Below are 16,960 nucleotides of genomic sequence, written 5' to 3'. Positions count from 1 at the left end.
ACACCCTCTCCTAGCAACATGAAATGAATCTACACATGGACATCACCATATAGTCAATATGGAAATCAGATTGATTTTATTCTTTGAAGTCAAAAATGGAGAAGCTCTATACATTCAGCAAAAACAAGACCAAGTTGACTGTGGCTCCAATCATGAACTCCTTATTGCCAAATTCAGACTTAAATTGAAGAAAATAGGGAAAACCACTAGACCATTCAGATATAATTTACATCAGATCCCTTACAATTATATAGTGGAAATGACAAATAGATTCAAGGGATTATATCTGATTGACAGAGTGCCTGAAGAACTAAGAAAAGTGCTGCACTCAATATGCCAACAAATTTGGAAAACTAAGTGGCTGCAGGACTGGAAAAAGTCAGTTTTCGTCCAATTCAAAGAAGGGCAGTGCCAAAGAATGTTCAAACTACCTCACAATTGCACTCACTTCACATGCTAGCAAAGGAATTTCTCAAAATCCTCCAAGATAGATTTTGATAGTATGTGAACTGAGAACCTCAAGATGTACAAACTGGGTTTAGAAAAGGGAGAGGAATGAGAGATCAAATTGCCAACATCTGTTGTATCATAGAAAAAGCAACAGAATTCCAGAAAAACACCTACTTCTGTTTCAGAAACACCTGTTTCTGTTTCAACTAGGCTAAAGCCTTTGACTATGTAGATCACAAAAACTGTGGAAAATTTTTAAAGAGATGGAAACACTAGAACAACTGGGATTCCCTGAGAGCTCCGTTGGTACAATTCACCTGCCATGCAGGAGACCCTCTCTCAGTTCCTGAGTTGGGACTATCCAGTGCAGAAGGGATAGGCTATCCACTCCAGTTTTCTTGGGCTTCCCTCATGGCTCAGCTGGTAAAGAATTAGCCTGCAATGTAGGAGACCTGGGATCTCTGGGTTGGGAAGATTCCTGGGTTGGGAAGATCCCTTGAAGAAGTGAAAGGCTACCCACTACAGTATTTTGGCCTGGAGAATTCCATGGACTGTAGAGTCCATGGGGTCACAAAGAGTCAGACAAAAGTGAACAGCTTTCACTTTTCCTGCCTCCTGTGAAACTCATATTCAGGTCAAGAAGCAACAGTTAGAAGTGGACATTGAACAAAAGATTGGTTCCAAATTGGAAAAGGAGTATGTCAAGGCTGTATGTTGTCACCCTGCCTATTTAACTTTTATGCAGAACATATCATGCAAAATGCCAGGCAGGATGAAGCACAAGATGGAATCAAGATAGCCGAGAGACATATCAACAGCCTCAAATATGCGGATGACACTACCATTATGGCAGAAAGTGAAGAGAAATTAAAGAGCCTCTTGATGAAGGTGAAAGAGGGGAGTGATAAAGCTGACTTAAAGCTCAACATTCAAAAAATTAGATCATGGCATACAGTCCCATCATGGCAAATAGATGGAGAAACAATGGAAACAGAGGGAGACTTTATTTTCTTGGACTCCAAACTCACTGCAGATAGTTACTGTAGCCAAGATAGTAAAAGATTCTTGCTCCTTGGAAGAAAAGCTATGACCAACCTAGACAGCATATTGTACAGTAGAAATTAACACAATATTGTCAACCAACTATCCTTCAATAAACTAAATTTTAAAAAATTAAAAAAAAATAAAAAGCAGAGACATTACTTTGCTGACAAAGGTTCATATATTAAAAGCTATGTTTTGTCTTGTTTTTTTTTCCAGTAGTCATGTATATATGTGAGAGTTGGACCATAAAGAAGGCTGAGTACTGAAAAACTAATGCTTTTGAACTGTGATGTTGGACAAGACTCTTGAGAGTCCCTTGGACTGCAAAGAGATCCAACCAGTCCATCCTAAAGGAGATCAGTCATGAATATTCATTGGAAGGACTGATTTTGAAGCTGAAGCTTCAATACTTTAGTTACCTGATGCAAAGAGCCAACTCTTTGTAAAAGACCGTGATGCTGAGAAAGATTGAATGCAGGAGACAGGGATGACAGAGGATGAGATGGTTGGATGGTATCACAGACTCAATGGATATGAGTTAGAACGACTTCCAGGAAATGGTGAAGGACAGGGAAACCTGGCGTGCTGTAGTCCAAGAAGTTGCAAGGAGGTGGACACTGCTGAGGGACTAAACAACAAATAATAATATTTCAGCCAAGATTGCAATAAAAAATTTAACAAGGTCTCAATTGTTCTGAGATATTCTGTGATGTATCTTCCCACAGAAATTTTAGCAGTTGCAAGAAAAGTTGTACAAAGATAATCCAAGAATTAATCATGATACCTAGGATTCAGGTTGTTTTCTGCCATTAGAACTTGTATAAACTTTACTTTCTGGGATATGGATAATCTTTGAAAATATGATGAGACAACACATTAGAAGTGTTTTGTTTACTTAAGGATACTAAATTTTTGTTATTACATTTTCCTACCTTTAAATAACAAAAGTTCAAAATTCAACAGCATGGACATTTTTTTTTTTTTTCCAAAAACAAATTGTGTTGGTATTTAATATGGTCTTACAACATATCCACAAAGATGCTGAGATTGGTTTTAGTCTAATTTTTGCAACCTAGGCACTGCTTCATATCCTGATTAATTTTTTTTTTACTTTTTTCATAAAGATATTTAACTATGACTTAAATATCCCCTTTTCTCAAATATAACACTACCTCAACTTAGTTATGATGTCAGTATCTTAGATCTAAAGCTGTTCAATTTCAAGACCATACACTGAAATTCGTTACTTGAAATCTTTTTTGCATTAAATGAGTAATAAGGGAAAGTACGTTCACTTGCTTATTTTTAATTCAATGTCCTTGTACTTGCTTAAAACTTGTCACAGTATCACCAACCAGTATTTTCTGTTATTAAAGCCTATGACCAAATATATAAAATGCAAAAAATGAGTTTTATATCCTCAATTCAGTTCAGTTCAGTTCAGTAGCTCAGTCGTGTCCAAATCTTTGCGACCCCATGAACTGCAGCACACCAGGCCTCCCTGACCATCACCAACTCCCAGAGTTCACTCAAACTCATGTCCATCAGGTTGGTGACGCCATCCAGCCATCTCATCTTCTGTCGTCCCCTTCTCCTCCTGCCCCCAATCCCTCCCAGCATCAGAGTCTTTTCCAATGAGTCAACTCGTCGCATGAGGTGGCCAAAGTACTGGAGTTTCAGCTTCAGCATCATTCCTTCCAAAGAACACCCAGGACTGATCTCTTCCAGAATGGACTGGTTGGATCTCCTTGCAGTCCAAGGGACTCTCAAGAGTCTTCTCCAACACCACAGATCAAAAGCATCATTTCTTCAGCGCTCAGCTTTCTTCACAGTCCAACTCCCACATCCATACATGACCACTGGAAAAACCATAGCCTTGACTAAACAGACCTTTGTTGGCAAAGTAATGTCTCTGCTTTTGAATATGCTATCTAGGTTGGTCAAAACTTTCCTTCCAAGGAGTAAGCGTCTTTTTATTTCATGGCTGCAGTCACCATCTGCAATGATTTTGGAGCCCCTCATAATAAAGACTGATACTGTTTCCACTGTTTCCCCATCTATTTCCAATGAAGTGATGGGACCAGATGCCATGATCTTCGTTTTCTGAATGTTGAGCTTTAAGCCAACTTTTTCAGTCTCCTCTTTCACTTTCATCAAGAGGCTTTCTAGTTCCTCTTCACTTTCTGCCTTAAGGATGGTGTCATCTGCATATATGAGGTTATTGATATTTCTTGTTTATATAGCTCCTGGTAATTATTTAAATAGGTTATTATCTGATTAGGTTAATGCTACAAAAAATGTGCTAGGTTTGTAGTTAACATTTCTATTCTGGATTTCTTCTTCTTCTTCTTCTTCTTTTTTTTTTTTTTTTTTTTTAGAGAGAAGATAAGATTTAAGATCTTAGGGCCAAATATGGTTGAAAGTTAAAAATGCCAATACTATAGTACAATTGTTACTATTTACTTCTGGATTTATATCACTGACATTGAAACACTTTTTGAAACAAAGATGTGAATATTAATGTATTTATGTTGTTATTTAAGAAATAGGTAGAATCATGTGAAAAGAGATTAAATGACTTCCAAGATCCTAAAGTGAAACTGCAGTGAAAGCAGCTATTCAGTTCAAAACTATGTTTATTAAAGATCTCTAATACTTTCCTCATGTTAGTCACTTAGTCATATCCTACTCTTTTCAACCCCATGGACTATAAGCCTGTCAGATCCCCTTGTCCATGGAATTTTCCCGGTAAGAATACTGAAATTGGTTGCCTTTCCCTTCTCCAGGAGAGCTTCCTGACCAAGGGATTGAACCCATGGCTCCTGTGTCTCTTTCACTGTAGGGAGATTCTTTACCATCTGAAGCTCCCTTAAAAAGAGATAATTAAATAATTAAATCTTATAATAGGGAAACAAAAAAACCTTTTAAGTTTGTGAAACAAGTTCAGGAACTGTAAGAAAAGTAATTGTTTTCATCAAATCTTCAAGTATCACAGCACTAAAAGCTAGTAAAAGAGAATGAACTTTGAACTCTGCAGACTGACTTTTTTTTTTTTTTTTTAATTGTTAATATATTTCACCAGCATTAACAAGTCTCTGTGAGTTCCCTCTTGTGGCTAATCTAAAATATATAGAAAAAATTTCTTCTTTACCTATGATGGTTCTTCATTAGGGAGATGACACAATATAACTGCCAGCTGCACGAGAGATTTGTGTTTCAAATTCTTTTCTGGAGTAGATTCTTAAATCTGTTGGTGATTAACATACATATTTTATGCCAGTGTTACAGAGTGAAATATATTTTGCCAATTATTTTTCCCAGTTATTTCCAAACATATCAAAAGAATTGTAAACTAGATTATAACATAAATATCGTCTAGGAAATAGTAAAAAAGGTTTCCTATGTGGGTATAATATAGAAGCACATGAAGCACTTGAAGCACTTTTTATTGTCTCGAAGGGGAAATACTGTTACAACTATTTTGAAATATTTAGGGGACTTAAGACAGTTTGCATTTTATACCTTAGAGATGTGCTCATATGTCCTCATCCTGCAACTATTTTATCTCTACCATTCATATTGCATCATTTCCTGTCATAGAATATAGTCTTATTCTATATGTTCTTACCTAGTTTATCTTCTTTAATAAATTATAATCCTCTTGCTAGATTCATATCTGATTGAACTCTACACATCCCCCAAACTCTTGGTTTAGAGCCCTGATATATGGTCAGTAATACACATATAATTATGAATTCTTATAATCATGAAACTTGGGGATATATATTATGTATGGTAATTTAAATAAATATGAGTAATGCAAAATATGTAATTTAAATAAAAATTGTCTGTATTTATAAGATAATCTGATAAAATATTTTTGTTTTTCTTTCTCATTTGCAGTTAAACTGATGATTTGTAATTTTATGACAGACACTTCATAGTAGGTGCATGCTTGCTAAGTCACTTCATTTCTGTCTGATTCTTTGTGACCCTGTGGACTGTAGAACACCAGGTCCTTCTGCCCATGGGATTCTCCAAGCAAGAATACTGGAGTGAATTGCCAAGCTCTCCTCCAAGGGATCTTCCCCACCCAGGTATCAAACCTGCATTTCTTATGTCTCCTGCCTTAACAGGTGGGTTCTTTACCACTAGTGCCACCTGGAAAGCCCCTCATGATGGGTTAGTGGGGCTTCCCTGGTGGCTCAGAGGTTAAAGCATCTGATTGGAATGCAGGAGACCTGGGTTCGATCCCTGGGTCGGAAAGATCCCCTGGGGAAGGAAATGAAAACCGACTCCAGTACTCTTCCCTGGAGAATCCCATGGAGGGAGGAGCCTGGTAGGATACAGTCCATGGGGTCGCAAAGAGTCAGACACAACTGAGCGATTTCATTTTCTTTCTTTCTTTTTAAATTATCTGCACTAGACTACCTATTGGGTTATCTTACAACAAAACCAGTGACTTCTAAAAATTACATCAGATGGGATGTTGGTAAACTATATTGATTAGACATTAGTGTAGATTGAGTTATAAATGCACAAAAGAGATCAATATTAATCAATTAACTCAACAGAAGAGCTCATAGAACTTATAAAGAGTGTTTCATAAGAAGTCAATAAAGACCGAGTCCTCATACTGACTGTACATAGTGATTGCCTGGATGGACTCTGTGTTGAAATCCTATTTAAGTGATCTGGGGTGTGGCCCTGACATCAGTAGTTTTTAAAAGCATTTATTCTATGCAAACACATAATGCCACTGTGTAGATTTCAGCATGACACAGATGATGCAGGGACTTGTCAGTGTTACTAACGATTTGGAATTCATCCTGAGGCAGTGGAAAGTCAGTGTGCAGGTGGTGCAGTTGTGTCCTACTCTTTGCGACCCCATGGACTGTAGCCTGCCAGTTTCCTTTGTCCATGGCATTTCCAAGACAAGAATACTGGAGTTGGTTGCCATTTCCTCCTCCAAGGGATATTCCCGAGCAAGGAATCGAACCCTCATTTCCTGCATCTCTTGCATTGGCAGGAGGATTCTTTACCACTGAGCCATCTGGAAAATCACTACTAGGTTTTAAGCAAGGTAACCATATATTCTCATTTCATTATTGGAGAAAGAGTGAATTATACAGAAGAAAAGACAGAAATGGAAAACTAATCAGAGAACTGATTCAAAAGAGAGAAAACAGTGGTCAAGAGTAGTATGATGGCAAAGAACAAAAAGGAAAGTTTTAGTAATTAATGATATACACTCTTGAGTAATTCTTGTTCATCCTTTTTAGCAGTTTGATCTCAAGTGGTTGCTTTCCTCTATGAGCCTCTGTATCCATTATTTATAAAATAAAAATGTTATTGTTAACAAACGTAGCTGCACAGTTTATATGAGCTAACCTAGTAAGATGCTGCATAATATAAACATTTATTATCTATCAATTATATCATCTGCTTTAAGTGTATTGGCTTAAAAGATAGTTTGAACGACAATGGTTCATTGACACATTCAGCCGTCTTTTAAGAATATTTTATTTGCAAAAGAGTAGTTATAATGCTTTCTCCTTTCTGTTTCCAAGAGTGAGTATATATTAAAGGTCTTATTTTTCTGATCAACATTGATAATGAAAAGTGGGAGAAGCAAAAGTTGGGAAAAGACATCCAAAATAGTAATTCAAGAAAGTCCTTTATGTAACAACAGTTAAGAATTTTGGAATTCAAAAATGTAAAATCCCATTACATTACAAATTTCTTTCTGACTTGACATTTTTTCTCTCATTTAAAAAAAAATATTGACTATGTTATTTTTATTTTTTATAAATTACTTATCATATAATTGGTCCACTTTTTAAAATTAGTTTTTTAACATAAATGTATTTATTTTAATTGGAGGCTAATTACTTTAAAATATTGCATTGGTTTTGCCATACACCAACATGAATCCACCACAGCTGTACCGTGTTCCCCATATTGAACCCCTCTCCCATCTCATTCCCCATCCCATTCCCCATCCCATCCCTCTGGGTCATCCCAGTGCACCAACCCCAAGCATCCTGTATCATGCATCGAACCTGGACTGGCAATTCATTTCTTATATGATATTATCCGTGTTTCAATGCCATTCTCCTAAATCATCTCACCCTCTCTCTCCCACAGAGTCCAAAAGACTGTTCTCTACATCTCTATCTCTTTTGCTGTCTCACATACAGGGTTAATGTTACCATCTTTCTAAATTCCATATACATGCCTTAGTACACTGTATTGGTGTTTTTCTTTCTGCCTTACTTCACTCTGTATAATAGGCTCCAGTTTCATCCACCTCATTAGAACTGATTCAAATGTATTCTTTTTAATGGCTGAGTAATACTCCATTGTGTATATATACCACCACTTTCTTATCCATTCGTCTGCTGATGAACATCTAGGTTGCTTCCGTGTCCTGGCTATTATAAACAGTGCTGCTATGAACATTGGGGTACACGTGTCTCTCTCAATTCTGGTTTCCTTGGTGTGTATGCCCAGCAGTGGGATTGCTAGGTAGTATGGCAGTTCTATTTCCAGTTTTTTAAGGAATCTCCACAGTATTCTCCATAGTAGCTGTACAAGTTTGCATTCCCACCAACAGCATAAGAGGATTCCATTTTCCCCATACCCTCTCCAGCATTTATTGCATGTAGGCTTTTGGATAGCAGCCATTCTGACTGGCGTGAAATGATTACTCATTGTGGTTTTGATTTGCATTTCTCTGACAATGAGTGATGTTGAGCATCTTTTCATGTGTTTGTTAGCCACCTGTATGTCTTCTTGGAGAAATATCTGTTTAGTTCTTTGGCCCATTTTTAGATTGGGTCGTTTATTTTTCTGGAATTGAGCTGCAGGAGTTTCTTGCATATTTTTGAGATTAATTCTCTGTCAGTTGCTTCATTTGCTATTATTTTCTCCCATTCTGAAAGCTGTCTTTTCACCTTGCTTATGGTTTCCTTTGTTGTGCAGAAGCTTTTAATTTTAATTAGGTCCCAGTTATTTATTTTTTCTTTTATTTCCAATATTCTGGGAGGTGGGTCATAGAGGATCCTGCTGTGATTTATGTCGGGGAGTGTTTTGCCTATGTTCTCCTCTAGGAGTTTTATAGTTTCTGGTCTTACATTTAGATCTTTAATCCATTTTTAGTTTATTTTTGTGTATGGAGTTAGAAAGTGATCTAGTTTCATTCTTTTACAAGTGGTAGACCAGTTTTCCCACCACTTGTTAAAGAGATTGTCTTTAATCCATTTATATTTGTGCCTCCTTTGTCAAAGATAAGGTGTCCATAGGTGTGTGGATTATCTCTGGGCTTTACATTTTGTCCCATTGATCTATATTTCTGTCTTTGTGCCAGTACCATACTGTCTTGATGACTGTGGCTTTGTAGTAGAGCCTGAAGTCAGGCAGGTTGATTCCTCCAGTTCCATTCTTCTTTCTCAAGATTGCTTTGGCTATTAGAGGTTTTTTTGTATTTCCATACAAACTGTGAAATTATTTGTTCTAGTTCTGTGAAAAATACTGTTGGTAGCTTGATAGGGATTGCATTGAATCTATAGATTGCTTTCGGTAGTATACTCATTTTTACTATATTGATTCTTCTGATCCATGAACGTGGTATATTTCTCCATCTATTAGTGTCCTCTTTGATTTCTTTCACCAGTGTTTTATAGTTTTCTATATATAGGTCTTTAGTTTCTTTAGGTAGATTTATTCCTAAGTATTTTGTTCTTTTCATTGCAATGGTGAATGGAATTGTTTCCTTAATTTCTCTTTCTATTTTCTCACTATTAGTGTATAAGAATGCAAGGGATTACTGTGTGTTGATTTTGCATCCTGCAACTTTACTATATTCATTTATTAGCTCTAGTAATTTTCTGGTGTGGTCTTTAGGATTTTCAATGTAGAGGATCATGTCATCTGCAAACAGTGAAAGTTTTACTTTTTCTTTTCCAATCTGGATTCTTTTTATTTCTTTTTCTGCTCTCACTGCTGTGGCCAAAACTTTCAAAACTATGTTGATTAGTAGTGGTGAAAGTGGGCACCCTTGCATGTTCCTGACTTTAGGGGAAATGCTTTCAATTTTTCACCATTGAGGATAATGTTTGCTGTGGGCTTGTCATATATAGCTTTTATTATGTTGAGGTATGTTCCTTTTATTCTTGCTTTCTGGAGAGTTTTTATCATAAATGGATGTTGACTTTTGTCAAAGGCTTTCTCTGCATTTATTGAGATAATCATATGGCTTTTATTTTTCAATTTGTTAATGTGTTGAATTACATTAATTGACTTGCAGATATTGAAGAATCCTTGCATCCCTGGGATAAAGCCCACTTGGTCATGGTGTATGATCTTTTTCATCAGTGATATTGCCCTGTAGTTTTCTTTTATTGTGGCATCTTTGTCAGGTTTTGATGTTAGGGTGATGGTGGCCTCATAGAATGAGTTTGGAAGTTTGCCATCCTCTGCAATTTTCTGAAAGAATTTGAGTAGGATGGGTGTTAGCTCTGCTCTAAATTTTTGGTAGAATTCAGCCATGAAGCTATCTGTACCAGATAGCTTTTGTTTGCTGGATGATTTCTAATTACAGTTTCAATTTTCATGCTTTTGATGGGTCTGTGAAGATTTTCTATTTCTTCCTGGTTCAGTTTTGGAAAGTTGTGTTTTTCTAAGAATTTGTCCATTTCTTCCACGTTGTCCAATTTATTGGCATATAATTGCTGATTGTATCCTCTTATGATCCTGTGTATTTCTGTGTTGTATGTTCTGATCTCTCCATTTTCATTTCTAATTTCATTGATTTGATTTTTCTCCCTTTGTTTCTTGATGAGTTTGGCTAATGGTTTGTCACTTTTGTTTATCCCCTCAAAGAACCAGCTTTTGGCTTGGTTGATTTTTGCTATGGTCTCTTTTGTTCCTTTTGCATTTATTTCTGCCCTAATTTTTAAGATTTTTTTCCTAGTACTAACCATGGGGTTCTTCATTTCTTCCTTTTCTAGTTGCTTTAGGTGTAGAGTTAGCTTAATTGTTTGACTTTTTTCTTGTTTCTGGAGGTATGCCTACATTGCTATGAACCTTCCCCTTAGCACTGCTTTTAGAGTGTCCCACAGTTTTCAGGTCGTTGTGTTTTCATTTCTATGTATATTTTGATTTCTTTTTTGATTTCTTCTGTGATTTGTTGGTTATTCAGCAGCATGTTGTTCAGCCTCCATATGTTGGAATTCTTAATAGTTTTTCTCCTGTAATTGAGATCTAAGCTTACTGCATTGTGTTCAGAAAAGATGCTTGGAATGATTTCAATTTTTTGAATTTACAAGACTAAATTTAGGGCCCAGGATGTGGTCTATCCTGGAGAAGGTTCTGTGCACGCTTGAGGAAAAAAGGTGAAATTCATTGTTTTGGGGTGAAATGTCCTATAGATATCAATTAGGTCTAACTGATCTATTGTCTAACTGGTCAGAGCGTGGGCGGCTGCAAAGGTGCGCAGAGCGTGGCTGAGAGGAGCTACCCCATGTCCAAAGACAGGGGCAAAACCTGGGAGGACCCCATGCCTGAGGGGCAGCAGCATAGAGGAGCTACCCAACATCTGAGGTCAAGGGCAGCAGCTGGGAGGAGCTCCCCCATGCCTGAAGCCAGGGGTGGTGGCTGGGAGGAGAGACCCCATGTACAAGGAGCGGTGGCTGCACAGGTGCCGGAGGGCCTGGAGGATCTATTCTACATTCAAGGTCGGGAGGGGTGGTGGTGAGGAGATACCCTGCATCCAAGGTAAGGAGCAGCAGCTGCACTTTGCTGGAGCAGCCATGAAGAGATACCCCATGCACAAGGTAAGAGAAACCCAAGTAATACAGTAGGTGTTACAAGATGGTAAACACACTGAAACCATAATCACAGAAAACTAGTCAATCTAATCACACTAGGACCACAGCCTTGTCTAACTCAATGAAACTAAGCCATGCCCTGTGGAGCCACCCAAGATGGGTGGGCATGGTGGAGAGGTCTGACACAATGTGGTCCACTGGAGAAGGTAATGGCAAGCCACTTCAGTATTCTTGCCTTGAGAACCCCATGAACAGTCGGAAAAGGCAAAATGATAGAATACTGAAAGAGGAACTCCCCAGGTCAGTAGGTGACCAATATGCTACTGGAGGTCAGTGGAGAGATAACTCCAAAATGAATGAAGGGATGGAGCCAAAGCAAAAAAAATATCCAGCTGTAGAAGTGACTGGTGATAGAAGTGAGGTCCAATTCTATAAAGGGCAATATTGCATAGGAACCTGGAATGTCAGGTTCATCAATCAAGGCAAATTGGAAGTGGTCACATAGGAGATGGCAAGAGTGAATGTCAACATTCTAGGAATCAGCAAAATAAAATGGACTGGAATGGGTGAATTTAACTCAGATGACCATTATATCTACTACTGCGGGCAGGAATCCCTCAGAAGAAATGGAGTAGCCATCATGGTCAACAAAAGAGTCTGAAATGCAGTATTTGGATGCAATCTCAAAAATGACAGAATCATCTCTGTTCGTCTCCAAGGCAAACCATTCAATATCACAGTAATCCAAGTCTATTCCCCAACCAGTAACGCTGAAGAAGCTGAAGTTGAACGGTTCTATGAAGACTTACAAGACCTTTTAGAACTAACACCCAAAAAGGATGTCCTTCTCATTAAAGGGGACTGGAATGCAAAAGTAGGAAGTCAAGAAACACCTGAAGTAACAGGCAAACTTGGCCTTGGACTGTGGAATGAAGCAGGGCAAAGACTAATAGAGTTTTGCCAAGAAAATGCACTGGTCATGGCAAAAACCCTATTCCAACAACACAATAGAAGACTCTACACATGGACATCACCAGATGGTCAACAAGGAAATCAGATTGATTATATTCTTTGCAGCCAAAGATGGAGAAGCTCTATACAGTCAACAAAACAAGACCAGGAGCTGACTGTGGCTCAGATCATGAACTCCTTATTGCCAAATTCAGACTCAAATTGAAAAAAGTAGGGAAAACCACTAGACCATTCAGGTATGACCTAAATCAAAACCCTTATGATTACACAGTGGAAGTAAGAAATAGATTTAAGGGCCTAGATCTGATAGATAGAGTGCCTGATGAACTATGGAATGAGGTTTGTGACATTGTACAGGAGACAGGGATCAAGACCATCCCCATGGAAAATAAATGCAAAAAAGCAAAATGGCTGTTTGGGGAAGGCTTACAAATAGCTGTGAAAAGAAGAGAAGTGAAAAGCCAAGGAGAAAAGGAAAGATTTAAGCATCTGAATGCAGAGTTCCAAAGAATAGCAAGAAGAGATAAGAAAGCCTTCTTTAGCGATCAATGCAAAGAAATAGAGGAAAACAACAGAATGGGAAAGAGTAGAGATCTCTTCAAGAAAATTAGAAATACCAAGGGAACATTTCATGCAAAGATGGGCTCGATAAAGGACAGAAATGGTATGGACCTTACGGAAGCAGAAGATATTAAGAAGAGGTGGCAAGAATACACGGAAGAACTGTACAAAAAAGATCTTGATGACCCAGATAATCACGATGGTGTGATCACTAATCTAGAGCCAGACATCCTGGAATGTGAAGTCAAGTGGGCCTTAGAAAGCATCACTATGAACAACGCTAGTGGAGGTGATGGAATTCCAGTTGAGCTGTTTCAAATCCTGAAAGATGATGCTATAAAAGTGCTGCACGCAATATATCAACCAATTTGGAAAACTGAGCCATGGCCACAGGAATGGAAAAGGTCAGTTTTCATTTCAATCCCGAAGAAGGTCAATGCCAAAGAATGCTCAAACTACTGCACAATTGCACTCATCTCACATGCTAGTAAAGTAATGCAAAAATTCTCCAAGCCAGGCTTCTGCAATACCTGAACCGTGAACTCCCTGATGTTCAAGCTGGTTTTAGAAAAGGCAGAGGAACCAGAGATCAAATTGCCAACATCCGCTGGATCATGGAAAACGCCAAAGAGTTCCAGAAAGACATCTACTTCTGCTTTATTGACTATGCCAAAACCTTTGACTGTGTGGTTACAACAAACTGGACAATTCTGAAAGAGATAGGAATTCCAGAACACCTGACCTGCCTCTTGAGAAATCTGTATGCAGGTCAGGAAGCAACAGTCAGAACTGGACATTAACAACAGACTGGTTCCAAATAGGAAAAGGAGTAAGTCACGGCTGTATACTGTCACCCTCCTTATTTAACTACTATGCAGAGTACATCATGAGAAATGCTGGACTAGAAGAAAAACAGGCTGGAATCAAGATTGGCGGGAGAAATATCTATAACCTAAGATATGCAGATGACACCACCCTTATGGTAGAAAGTGAAGAGGAACTAAAAAGCGTCTTGATGAAAGTGAAAGAGGAGAGTGAAAAATTTGTCTGAAAGCTCAACATTCAGAAAACAAGGATCATGGCATCCATTCCCACCCCTTCATGGGACATAGATGGGGAAACAGTGCAAACAGTGTCAGACTTTATTTTTTTGGGCTCCAAAATCACTGCAGATGGTGATTGCAGCCATGAAATTAAAAGACACTTACTCCTTGAAAGATAAGTTATGAGGAACGTAGATGGTATATTCAAAAGCAGAGACATTACTTTGCCGACTAAGATCCATCTAGTCAAGGCTATGGCTTTTCCAATAGTCATGTATGGATGTGAGAGTTGGACTGTGAAGAAGGCTGAGCACTGAAGAATTGATATCTTTGAACTGAGGTGTTGGAGAAGACTCTTGAGAATCTCTTGGACTGCAAGGAGATCCAACCAGTCCATTCTGAAGGAGATCATCCCTGGGATTTCTTTGGAAGGGATGATGCTAAAGCTGAAGCTCCAGTACTTTGGCCACCTCATGAGAAGAGTTGACTCATTGGAAAAGACTTTGATGCTGGCAGGGACTGGGGGCAGGAGAAGAAGGGGATGACAGAGGATTAGATGGCTGGATGGCATCACTGACCTGATGGAAACGAGTCTGTGTGAACTCCAGGAGTTGGTGATGGACAGGGAGGCCTGCCATGCTGCCATTCATGTGGTCACAAAGAGTCGGACACGACTGAGAGACTGAACTGAACTGAACTGAAGTGAATTATTGATAAGTATGAACCCGTTGCCATTTACTTTATTGTTTGGGGTTCGAGTTTATACACCTTTTTTGTATTTCCTGTCTAGAGAATATCCTTTAGAATTTGTTGGAGAGCTGGTTTGGTGGTGCTGAATTCTCTCAGCTTTTGCTTGTCTGTAAAACTTTTGATTTCTCCTTCATATTTGAATGAGATCCTTGCTGGTTACAGTAATCTGGGCTGTAGTTTATTTTCTTTCATCACTTTAAATATGTCTTGCCACTCCCTCCTGGCCTGAAGAGTTTCTATTGAAAGATCAGCTGTTATCCTTATGGGAATCCCCTTGTGTGTTATTTCTTGTTTTTCCCTTGCTGCTTTTAATTTTTTGTGTTTGATCTTTATTAATTTGATTAATATGTGTCTTGGGGTGTTTTGCCTTGGGTTTATCCTGTTTGGGACTCTCTGGGTTTCTTTGACTTGGGTGATAGTTTTCTTCCCCATTTTAGGGAATTTTTCAACTATTACTCCTCAAGTATTTTCACATGGTCTTTCTTTTTGTCTTCTTCTTTTGGGACTCCTATGATTCGAATGTTGGATCGTTTAAAATTATCCCAGAGGTCTCTGAGAGCATCCTCATTTATTTTAATTTGTTTTTCTTTTTTTCCTTCATTTATTTCTACCATTCTATCTTCTACCTCACTAATCCTATCTTCTGCCTCTGTTATTCTACTATTTGTTGCCTCCAGAGGGTTTTTGATCTCATTTATTGCATTATTCATTATATATTGACTTTTTTATTTCTTCTAGGTGCTTGTTAAACCTTTCTTGCATCTTCTCAGTCCTTGTCTACAGGCTATTTATCTGTGATTCCATTTTGTTTTCAAGATTTTGGATCATTTTCACTATCATTATTCAGAATTCTTTATCAAGTAGATTCCCTATCTCTTCCTCTTTTGTTTGGTTTAGTGGACATTTATCCTGTTCCTTTACCTGCTGGATATTCTTTTCTCTCTTCATATTGTTTACATTGCTGTGTTTGGGGTGGCCTTTCTGTATTCTGGAAGTTTGTGGAGTTCTCTTTATTGTGCAGTTTCCTCACTGTGGGTGGGGTTGTACGGGTGGCTTGTCAATGTTTTCTGTTTAGGGAAGCTTGTGTCTGTGTTCAGGTGGGTGGGGCTGGATTTCTTCTCTCTGGAGTGCAATATAGTGCCCATTAATGAGTTATGAGATGTCAGTGGGTTTGGAGTGACTTTGGGCAGCCTGTATATTGAAGCACAGGGCTATGTTCCTGTGTTGTTGGAGAATTTGCATGGTATGTCTTGCTCTGGTACTTGTTGGCCCTTGAGTGGTGCTTGGTTTCAGTGTAGGCATGGAGGCGTTTGATGAGCTCCTATCAAATAATGTTCCCTGGATTCAGGAGTTCTGGTGTTCTCAGGATTTGGATTTAAGCCTCCTGCTTCTGGTTTTCAGTCTTATTTTTACAGTAGCCTCAAGACTTCTCCATGTATACAGCACCATTGATAAAACATCTAGGTTAAAGATGAAAAATTTCTCCACAGTGAGGGACACCTGGAGAGGTTCACAGAGTTACATGGACAAGAGAAGAAGGAGGAGGGAAATAGAGGTGACCAGGATGAGATGACTTGAAATCAAAAAAGAAGAGAACAAGCTAGCCTAGTAATCATTTCCTTATGTGCGCTCCACAGTCTGGATCCCTCAGAGATGTTCATGGACTTACACAGAGATTAGAAGAGGAAGGAAGGAGACAGAGGTGGCCAGGAGGATAAAGGGGGGAATCAAAAGGAGAAAGACAGATCCATCCAGTAATCAGTTCCCTAAGTGTTCTCCACCTTCTGGAACACACAGAAATTCACAGAGTTGGGTAAAGAAGAGAAGGGGGAGGGAGGAGATAGAGGCGACCTGGTGGAGAAAAAGGAGAGTCCAAAGGGGGAGAGAGCAGTCAAACCAGTAATCTCACTCCCAAGTAAAAATGGGTACTGAAGATTGGGTTCTTAAAGGTACAAAATTGGTAACAGATACCAAAAAGCAAAGATTAAAAATCTAGAATAGAGGTTTGACTTTCAAAAATATGATATTAAAGAAAAAAAAGTCACAAAATTATTTATATATATATATATATATATATATATATATATATATATATGTGAAGTTTGCTTTAAAAAATAGGGTCTGTTTTCTTTTTGCAACATAATAGTAGGTTATAAAAATGAAAATTAAAGTAGTAATAGAGGACTAAAAAATTTTAAATTAAAGAATGATAGTAAAAATAGTGAAAATATATCTAGGACTTTCTCTGGTGGTGGTGTGGGCAGTGTGGGGTCAGTTCATTTTCAGATAGTTCCTTGATCTGGCTTATAT

General features: G+C 38.2%; 1 pseudogene; it reads left to right on the top strand.

The window, feature by feature from the left end:
* Positions 1-1,203: 1,203 nt before the first annotated feature.
* LOC138076309 (3-ketoacyl-CoA thiolase, mitochondrial pseudogene) overlaps positions 1,204-16,960 on the top strand; it is a 49,301-nt pseudogene continuing 33,544 nt past the window's right edge.

This window comes from Capricornis sumatraensis, chromosome 3, assembly GCF_032405125.1.
Source record: "Capricornis sumatraensis isolate serow.1 chromosome 3, serow.2, whole genome shotgun sequence".
Taxonomy (NCBI): Eukaryota; Metazoa; Chordata; class Mammalia; order Artiodactyla; family Bovidae; genus Capricornis; species Capricornis sumatraensis.
The sequence above is the reverse complement of the archived record's forward strand: the minus strand, read 5'-3'. Positions and strand labels throughout refer to the sequence as shown.